Source organism: Lutra lutra, chromosome 1 (assembly GCF_902655055.1).
Source record: "Lutra lutra chromosome 1, mLutLut1.2, whole genome shotgun sequence".
In the NCBI taxonomy this organism is placed as follows: Eukaryota; Metazoa; Chordata; class Mammalia; order Carnivora; family Mustelidae; genus Lutra; species Lutra lutra.
Genome location: NC_062278.1, coordinates 216,446,464 through 216,457,189, shown reverse-complemented (window position 1 = coordinate 216,457,189; position 10,726 = coordinate 216,446,464). Strand labels below are relative to the sequence as shown.

General features: G+C 41.3%; 1 long non-coding RNA gene across 1 annotated transcript; it reads right to left on the bottom strand.

The window, feature by feature from the left end:
* Positions 1-3,626: 3,626 nt before the first annotated feature.
* LOC125085106 (uncharacterized) lies at positions 3,627-10,465 on the bottom strand. The gene is made up of 3 exons (XR_007122777.1): positions 10,299-10,465; positions 6,333-6,414; positions 3,627-5,404 (listed from the first exon to the last, which is right to left on the bottom strand). It is a non-coding gene; the product is annotated as an uncharacterized LOC125085106 (long non-coding RNA).
* Between the last annotated feature and the right edge of the window lie 261 nt (positions 10,466-10,726).

Genomic DNA, 10,726 nt, shown 5'->3' with positions numbered 1-10,726 from the left:
AGAGAGAAAGTCCCAACAAATGCCAAAGAACCTATATCCTACAGACCACTGACTCTGACCACAAAGCAGTTACATGTGAAATGAAAAACAAGCCACCTAAGAACTCCTGGCATTGCACTTGAAAACACATTCCTGAACAACCCACAAGTCCAAGAAGTTGTCAAAATGGAAATGAGACAGCATTTACAATTGGACCATAATAATACAAATATCACCTATCACAACTGGTTCAATAATTAGGGTATTTAGAGGGAAAGGAGTGTTCTTGACTATTTATATTATGAAAGAAAAAAACACATTAATGAGTTAGGGGTCCACCTTAAGAAGGCAGCACAAAGGCAATCCCATGTTCACAACATGAACATGGTCTCTCTCCCTCAGAATGAGTTCTCTTGTGTAGAGCAAGCAAAGATCCACACCTGAAGACCTTCCATATTCATTATACTAACAGGACTTTCCTCCAATGTGTCCTCATGTGTTTCATACAAGAAGGAGGTCTTATGAAGGCTTTCACACTTTCGTGGGGAAAAAAAAAAAAATATATATATATATATATATATATATATATATATATATATATATATATGACTTTTCTGTGCAGTTCCTGCCCTGATTCTGAGTTGAATAAAGTAACTTTTGCCAAATGGCTCTGTTAAGTGTCTGTTATCCCAGAGCTTCGCACATAAGATTTCTTAAAATCATTTTTATAACTAAATTATGTTCCAAATCCTCAATAAAGGATGTTTGGGATGGGAGAGATTTGATTATATTTGTGTGCTTGTAACATTATTTTGTTAATGCTAAATTTCATCAGTGTATTAACGATATTTGATTATAGAGGAAAATGTCTGTGGGAAGGCAATTCTTCATGGGTAGCTCATTTGTGCACACCTTATTCTGCTCTAGACTATGTCTTGGAGGATGTTTATACAACATCCTTAGAGCAGAGGGCGGGTTTTTTGTTGTTCTGTGTAAGAAAGATAACATCTCCCTCTGGGGGAAAGAAAGAGCAGGTTTGTGTGCAGCTCTTTAGAAAAGCTTGGGGCTCCAGCTGTGATACAAATCCACTTCATGTCACCCCTGGGGGACTTGGGAATCAGGAGGAACTGACAGCAATATGACGCTTGTACTGCCCGCTGGGCTGTAATAAAGTCCTGGCCCAGATGTCTGGTGTCTTTCGCCAACATCCATGAAACTGTGGCAGGCTAACTTGTTAGCCTGTAAGTAGGGGGAAATCTCAGATCCTTGAGTTCCTGACAATGTCCCTGTTCTTAGTATAAATGTTGAAGAAGTCTTATATCTGTAATGGCTCATCCATACAATAAAATTATACACAAATGAGAAAAGCTTTAACAGTCAAAAATGTTGACAACTGGTGAATCTAGGTGAAGGAATGGACTTTGGGAGAATTTTCCCAACCAGTACTATAAGGCTACCATATCCTTTAAACAATAACAAAAGGACAACATGAGAAAGAAAAACTGCAGGGCAATCTCATTCAAAGATGCAAAAATCCTAATATATTAGCAAACTAGGAAAAATGATGTGTAACTGATATGTGATGGCCAAGTTATTTAGGAATGCAAAGTTAATTTCACAATGAAAAATCAATTAAAGTAATTTACCACACAAACATGTTAAAGATGTTACATGTATTCATTCATTCATTCATTCATTCATTCAACAAATACTTATTGAGTGCCTACCCTGTGTCCTACCATTGTTCTAGGAGTTTTGAAATACATCAGTGAACAAATATCATCATCTCAGGAGATGCTGAACAAACATTTGATAAAATTCAACATCTGTTCATGAGAAAGGACGCCAACCAACATCCTAGGAAAAAGAAAGAAACTTTCTTACCCTAGTAAAGTTATCTACAAAAATGTTATAGAGAACACCACACTTAAAGATGAAATATGAAAAAAAATGCCCTGTAAGATCAGGAAGAAGACAAGAGTACCTAGGACGGCTTCTAGTCAGTATGGTTCAAGTCCCAGCCAGAGAGAGTCAGGCAACAAATGCATGAGAAAGGTACACAAATTAAAAAGGAGCAGAGGAAATCTGCCTGTATTGGTACATACGATCATCTACAGAAAACATCAAAAGATCCTCACATCGGTTATTAGAGTAAGAGTATAGCAAGTCTGCTACAGGCCAAACTCAACATACAAAGAGAATTATAATCTATAAGGACCAGCAAGATACACATACCTCTAGCCCTTCTCCAGAAAACTTATATCCTGGTTTTAGTCTGAAGTACCCAAAGCCTATGAAAGAAAACCATTCAAGGTCTCACAATAAGTCCAAAAAGACTTTTAAAGATCACAAGGAAAAGAACAAAATTAGAAAGTGTGGCACCGAAACTACTGAGTAAAAGGAGGAAGACTCTGAAAAGGATGACATCTCCAAGCTAAATAAATTCCTCACCTGAATCCCAATAAATGAGCTTATAGAGGGTCATACTCTTCGGTCATGCATCTACTCCAAAAAGGATTCATCAACTGAACTCACGCATCATTTGAGAAAAGATCATGCTGTTGCCCGCTACGAGGATTGCCACTATTGTAACGATGACTTCAGAGCTAAGTATTATGGACATATCCCACCATAATGGAGACCATGGCTCAATTTATCAACATGAATGTACAGTGGAATCTCCTTTTATAACAGCTTTAGTGAGATACAGTTTACATACCATAAAACTCAACCCTTTTAAATGTACATTCAAATGATTTTTAGTGAATGTAGTTGCAACAATCAGCACAAACCAGTTTTAGAATACTATCAACCCAACAAGATACTTTGTGCCTGTTTAATCAAGGTCCCACCCCCCAGGCAAGGCAAACATGAACCTACTCTCTCTATGGCTTTCCCTCTTCTGGATATTTCATATAAATGAAATCATACAATATGTGGTCCTTTGTGACTGGTTTCTCTCACTGAGCATAATGTTTTCAAAGTTCATTCATGTTGTAGCATGTATCAGAACTTCATTTCTTTGTATGGGCAAATATTGCTTCGTATGGAGAGCTAAATTTTGTTTACTTATTCTCCAATTGATGGACTTTCAGGGTTTCCTCCTTTGGGTATTATGAAACATACTATGAACATTTGTGGGCAAGTCTTTGTGTGGAAATATCTTTTTCTTTCTCTTGGGGGTCAAATGGCAAATTTGTTTTAAGAAATTGCCAAACTTCGGGATACCTGAGTGGCTCAGAAGGTTGGATGTCTGCCTTCGGCTAAGGTCATGATCTCAGGGTCCTGGGATTGAGCCCCACATCAGGCTCCCTGCTTGGTGGGGAGTCTGCTTCTCCCTCTTTCTCCCCACTGTTCCCCTGCTTGTGCTCCCTTGCTCTCTTTGTCCAATTAATAAACAAATAAAGAATTAAAGAATCTTAAAAAAAAAAAAAGAAATTGCCAAACTTCTTCAAAATGACCACACATCACTTTACAATCCCACCAGCAACACATGTTCCCTGAATGCTGGAGGCTGCTTTTTTCTGATCCCTCTTTTCCCTCAAGACCCATGTTTGTCAATATAGATGGTTATTTTAGAAACCAATTTCATATTTTTAAGAAATATGTTTTCATTTCATGTTTATTTCATTTCATATATTTAAGAAAATAATATTTTAAATATGTATATATTTATCAAATGTATAAAACTTTACTGAAAGACATTAGAGAATGACTAAATAAATGAAGTTATTGAGTTTAAGGCCTGAAAGACTTAACAATTCTACCAGTACTGATCTAATGAGATGTCAGACATGATACCAATATGACTTTTTGTGGAATTGTGCAAGTTTACTGTAAAATACGTATGAAGAAATGAAAGGCACAGAAGAGAGAAGCTACTCTTGAAGAACAGGTTGTAGGGATCTCTTAGATGTTACAAAATAGTATAAAGTTATTAAAGATGGTGCTGGATTGATACAGGATTAACAAATTTGATTATAATAGAATGGAAGGCCCAGAAACATAAAAACATGCACACAGAAACTTAAAACGGGAGCTTTCAGATTAGAGTTCTAGGAAAACTGGTTATCTACCAGGAAGGAAATTAAATTGGACCCCTCCTGACACCACATATTTAAAATATCATTAATGGATAGGAGAATATGTTGGAAGACATTTCAGAAGGACTTTTTAGAAACATTTTAGATGACAAGAGAAAGAACATATTTATGACTGTCTGTTGTTGTCCCAACATAATCAGCCAAAGACCACCAGGGACAAAACCTATAGTCTAACAAAGTCCAGCTTACTGGCTCATTGCAACAAGGGGGACCACACACCTAAGGAACCATGGATGTCCTACCAAAGAACTATGGATATTATAAAAATCTGGGGGAAGGAGAAAATTCAGGTGAAATTTAAATGAAGTTGTATTTTGATAGGCTCAAAAGAAAGTGACATTGTTGAGTTAAAATACGTCAAACAGAAATAGTATTTAGAATTAAACCAAAATAAAAAATACCTTAGGTCGAAACCCATGTAATGTGCTAAAGGGATGTGCAGGGGATCTCTATGGGTGCTTTTATTCACAAACATGATCTGAAAACTAAGGATTTAGATTTCCATTTTGAGGAGAAGACCCTGCTGAAAGCAATTCTATATTTATAACACTCGTAAGATTTCTCTCCCACTCTGTATTTCTTTATGCAGGAACTGAAGTCCCCGTGGAAGGCTTTCTCAGACGAACGATGTGCACAGAGTTGCTCACATGTGAGACCAATGGGGCTTTCCCATGTGCTTCCAATCCCAGGGCTTCTCTCCACCGTGAGTACTCACGTTTCCTCCGGGGTGGATGACTACTCAAGTTACTACAGTAGCTGCACTGGTCAATCTTCCCTGTATGTACCCTCTTGTGATCAGTCAGGTTAGGGCTCCTATTGAAGGCTTTTCCATGGTTACTGCAATGGTAAAGCTTCTCCCCGTTATGGGTTCTCATGTGTGCCATCGGATGGAATTTCCTGCTAAAGTCTTTGCGACAAACATCACACAGATAGTCCCTCCCTAGTGTGCGCTCTCTTATGCACGGTCAGGTTCCTGCTCCTGATGAAGTCTTTCCACAGTCCTTGCATCTACACAGCTTCTCCCAATTGTGTATCCTCTCCTACTCTGGTTAAACTCATAGGGTTTCTCTCCAGTGTGGATTTGTGTCATAAAGGATGGGTGATGACCAGAAGCTTTCCCACGCACAGGGTTTCTTGCCAGCATGAGAGCACACATGGGTCTGAAGGGATGAAAGACAACTAGACACTCTCCCACATTCTTTACATTCATTTCATTTCTCTCCTGTGTAACTTCCCTTGGGCCAAACAAGGTTAGAATTCCTTCTGATGGCTCTTCCACACAGATTGTATTCATAGGGTTTCTCTCCAGCTGGATTTAGTGCCTGTTGGGTAAGGGATAAGCGATAACTAAAGGCTTTCTCATTTTCACTGCACTCATGGGGATTACCCCCCACCATAGAAAGTCTGCACTAGGGATGCCCGGGTGGCTCCATTGGTTAAGCAGCTGCCTTCGGCTCAGGTCATCATCCCAGGGTCCTAAGATCGAGCCCCACATTGGGCTCCTTGCTCAGTGGGGAGCCTGTTTCTACCTCTCCCTTCCACTTCCCCTTGTGCTCTCTCTGACAAATAAATAAATCTTTATTTTTTTTTAAGATTTTATTTATTTGACAGACAGAGATCACAAGTAGGCAGAGAGGCAGGCAGAGAGAGGGGGGAAGCAGGCTCCCTGCTGAGCAGAGAGCCCGATACGGGGCTTGATCCCAGGACCCTGACTGAGATCATGACCTGAGCCAAAGACAGAGGCCTAACCCACTGAGCCACTCAGACACCCCTCAAATAAATAAAAATCTTAAAAAAAAAAAAAAAAGTCGGCACTATAAAAAAAAAATTCCTACTTGGTAAGTTGCTACCATTTTCAGAGCACATGCACTACTTCTGCCCTGAGTTCTTTCTAATTTTAAGTAAGGTGAATGCTCTGCCTCAAGGGCCCATCATATAGTCATGACACTCATAAAGCTGCTTATGTAGATTTTTCTTGATAATTACTTCAACAAAAACTGAATTATATGTCAACATTCACTAAGTCATATTTATGGAACTGATTACTTATGGCAACTCTCCATAAATAAATACTGAAACTGGTTTAGAATGTTCCCCAAATTCATGATACTCAGAGACTCTCTCCTGAGAAACAACTTCTTTTGGGTGAAGGTCACTGGACCCAAGTGTCTCCCCATGGTGGTTGCGTTCTTCTATGACACAGTAATCCCCTACTGCAGAGAACCAGCAATGTACCCTCATGAATCTTACCATTTTCCTGACAGTGGATGTTTTTTCCAAATTTTATTCCGCTTTGCAGTGGTCTTTTTGGTTTTCAGTTGAAACTTTTAATCTGAAATTAATGGGAGAGAGGAGGAGAAAGATTTAGTTCTTAGAGAAATAAATGATGAGATATATAATTAAAAACAAAAACAAAGAGCCAGGCCCACGTAGCTTTTCTTCATAAACAGACTCTAAACATGAGAGTCTCTAAATATGAAAGAATGCCCCAGCAGTTGGACAGACTTTAAGGATTTCAGCAATATGAAGAATTTAATAATTTTTTATTATATTTTATGTATTATTATTTTTCAAGATTTTATTTATTTATTCATGAGAGACAGAGACAGAGAGAGAGAGAGAGAGAGAGAGAAGCAGAAGAGAGAGAAGCAGAGGGAGAAGCAAGAAGCCCAATGTGGGACTCAATCCCAGGACCCTGGGACCATGACCTGAGCTGAAGGCAGACACTTAACTGACTGAGCCACCCCGGTGCCCAGCAATATGAAGAATTTTTTTTTAAAGATTTTTTTTAGATTTTATTTATTTATCTGTCAGAGAGAGAGGGGGAGAGCGAGCACAGGCAGACAGAATGGCAGGCAGAGGCAGAGGGAGAAGCAGGCTCCCTGATGAGCAAGGAGCCCGATGTGGGACTCGAACCCAGGACGCTGGGATCATGACCTGAGCCGAAGGCAGCTGCTTAACCAACTGAGCCACCCAGGCATCCCCAATATGAAGAATTTGACAGTGACAGGAACAAGGGATGGAAATGCTAAGAAATGATTTTGTTAAGAATGAGACAGCTGCGGGGCACCTGGGTGGCTCAGTGGGTTAAGGCCTCTGCTTTCGGCTCAGGTCATGATCCCAGGGTCCTGGGATTGAGCCCTGCATCAGGCTCTCTGCTCAGTGGGGAGCCTGCTTCCTCCTCTCTCTCTGCCTGCTTCTCTGCCTGCTTGTGATCTCTGTCAAATAAATAAATAAAATCTTAAAAAAAAAAAAAGAATGAGACAGCTGCTAACAGTCTGATAGAAGGCACTGTCAAAGTTTGAGGACAGTAGAAAAATGAATAAATAAACAGGTGGGGCCATGGTCCAATATTTACAAAGGTGGAAATGTTCAGAAAAAAGGAAGCAAGATAGAGCTTTCTCTGGGAGCAAAAGAAAGTTGGGGAGAAAAGGAAGAAGGAGAGGAAGGGAAGCCAAACCTTCAAGAGAAAACTCATTCTAAGTGGCCTGAGATGATTTCTCAGACAAGATAACATCTTAGACACTGTAAAATAGTAGTATGTTGTGGTAGATGCTAGCTACACTTGCGGTGAGCACAGCATAACATAAAAACTTGTTGTCAAATCCCTATGTTGTACACCTGAACTAAGGTAATACTGTGTCAACTATACCTCAATTTTTAAAAAACATTTTATTTATTTGACAGAGAGAGATATCACAAGGAGGCAGAGAGGCAGGCAGAGAGAGAGGGAGAAGCAGGCTCCCCGCTGAGCAGAGAGCCCGATGCGGGGCTTGATCCCAGGATCCTGAGATCATGACCTAAGCCAAAGGCAGAGGCTTAACCCACTGAGCCACCCAGGTGCCCCTGAGAAGAGCTTTTTAAATCAAACATCTACAGCCTTATGAAATGCACCCACATACAGTACCTTACATTCTGTAGATGGTGCGAAGCATACATCATTGTGCATTACGAAGGCAACATCATTTAATAGCACAGAATGTGCTAAAATTGTGGCTTTTATCACCTTCCTGCCTGGAAGATTCCAATGTTTTATAGACTGGCTCCTTCGCTTTCTTGTATCTCTATTCCTAATAGTTAATAATGTTCCATGAGGTCAACACAACTCTACTAGGGAGGGAAAAAGCCTACAAATCAGATCTTGCCCCTCCCAGTTTAGTTTAAGAACTTCCAGAATGTCTACTGCACATAGCACACAATTCCAATCTCAGCAGGTGACACCTTCCCACCTCTGGCCTTTCACACACCTGTCTTGCCCCTCCCTGGTGGGAATGCTTGCTGAATGAGGACCAGGAAGATGACCAGGGTTCTTCTGCATTAGTGCTGGGTTACTGGGACAATCTCTCCTGAGAGTCTGCAAACATAAGTCCACTCTCCCTTGGGTATTGGTGTAAATCACAACACCTCTGTGGTCCAAAACACCTTAAGCAAGAAACTAACATATGAACAAGCACAAAGTTTCTGGAAAAACTCAGTTCCCACCAGGCCACAGAAGAGACCCAGTCACGGGATCCCCAGAAACCGAACACTGACAGTAAAACAACAACAACAACAACAACAACAACAACAACAACAAACAATTTAAGTCAAGGAGGCCCAAATAATAATGGTTATAAGAAAGGAAAATAAGGAGCCCAACTCATTCATGAGCATAAGTGCAAACACCAGAAAGAAGGTATTAACACACTGAATGTACCAGTGAGCAGGAGAATCTAAGACAAACACACAGGGATTCAAGTTAGGGTTAGTGTCTTTATGAAAACGCTTAATAGAATTCACTACATTTGCAGACTAGAGAGAATCATATGATTCTCTAAATACATTCAGTAAAATTATTGATAAAATCATTATTCCATGGCTTCAGGGAAAAAATTAAATAAGAAGGGAACATCTTGGGGTGCCTGGTGGCGCAGTCATTAAGCATCTGCCTTCGGCTCAGGTCATGACTCAGGGTCCTAGGATCGAGCCCCACATTGGGCTCCCTGCTCTGCGGGGAGCCTGCTTCTCCCTCTCCTACTCTTGTGTTCCTGCTTGTGTTCCCTTTCTCGCTGTGTCTCTGTCAAATGAATAAGTAAAATATTTTTTTTAAAAAGGGAACATCTTTATCAGAAAACAGTTTTTTTAGGGCACCTGGGTGGCTCAGTTGGTTAAGCAACTGCCTTTGGCTCAGGTCATAGTCCTGGAGTCCCAGGATGGAGTCCCACACGCATCCGACTCCCAGCACCATGGGCAGTCCGCTTCTCCCTCTGACCTTCTCCCCTCTCATGCTCTCTCTCAATCTGTCCCTGTCTCTAATAAATAGGTAAAAATCTTTAAATTCTTTTTAAACCTACACCTTCCAGAATTTAGTAATTAGACTGAGGTTATAAAAGAGAAGAATGCCTGTTTTTGGGAGATCTATGCCCACTGAAGTCTTCAGAAGTAATGGGTTATGATTTCTGCAACTTACTCTCAAATGATCTAGCAAAAATAGTAGTTATTATATGTACACCAAAAGAGACAAGAAATGTGGCAAAACATTAACAAATGCCAAATCTAGACAAAGAGCAAGTGGGATTTCGTTGTACTGTTCTTGCAACGTTTTCTCCTATAAGCTTCAAGAGGTTTCCAAACAAAACATTTTATTTTAAAAGGGGGAAATATAGGGGTGTCTGGGCGGCTCAGTTAAGCACCTGCCTTCAGCTCAGGTCATGATCCTGGGGTGCTGGGATCAAGCCCCACATCTGGCTCCCTGCTCAGCGGGGAGCCTCCTTCTTCCTCTCCCTCTGCTGCTCCCCCTGCTTGTGCTCTCTCGCTCTGTCAAATAAATAAAATCTTAAGGAATAATAAATTTCCCACAGTCCTAGTACCTGATGTTGGGAGAGCTCCTTCCTCCCTTTTTCCTGGAGATCCCCGCGGTTTTAACTCACACAATTTCATGCATGTCACTTATGCTTTAGACTTCTATTGGGTTTTAGCCGCAAGTATATGCCACCAAAATCCGTTTTAATAATATCGAGAGCAAGAGATCCCCACGTTTTAAAACTTGGGAAGTACGGAGCGGAACCGCCTCCTTTAATTGTAAGGCTTGTTATTCACATTTTCATTCGCGCTGTTTCCTTCTCTCTTCCTGATTACACGTACGTACTGGCACTCACGCTACAATCCTGAAGAAGCATTTTCCCAAATGAATTTATCAAACGTTATTAACCGAAAAAAGTTTTAAGATCTTCTCACCTCAACCATTTCTCACAAAAGTCGCAAAAGTAAAAGTCTCTTGTGTGACGAAGGCAGAAAGGGACCTCCCTGATGTAAATTTCACCGAGGCCTCTTAACCCCCAAAACCAACGACACCCCAGTTCGGAAAAACCGAAGGATCGCGGCAGGTGACCAACTGCCCTTGCTCTACCAGCCCGCGAGACTGAGGTCACGCCCCCTACTAGACCACGCCCCGCAGCCCCGCCCACAGCCCCCTTTGTCCATCCTGAGACCCCGCCCCCCAAAGCCCCAACCGGAGCCCCATTTGTCCACCCTCACCGGAGATGCGCCTTCCCAGAGCCCCGCCTCCTCAGCTTCGTCAAGACCCCGCCCCCACCCCCTCAGGCGCTTCCCCCAGCTCCCGCCCCGACCTTGCACCTGCAGCCACTCTTACGTGCTGGAAGCGA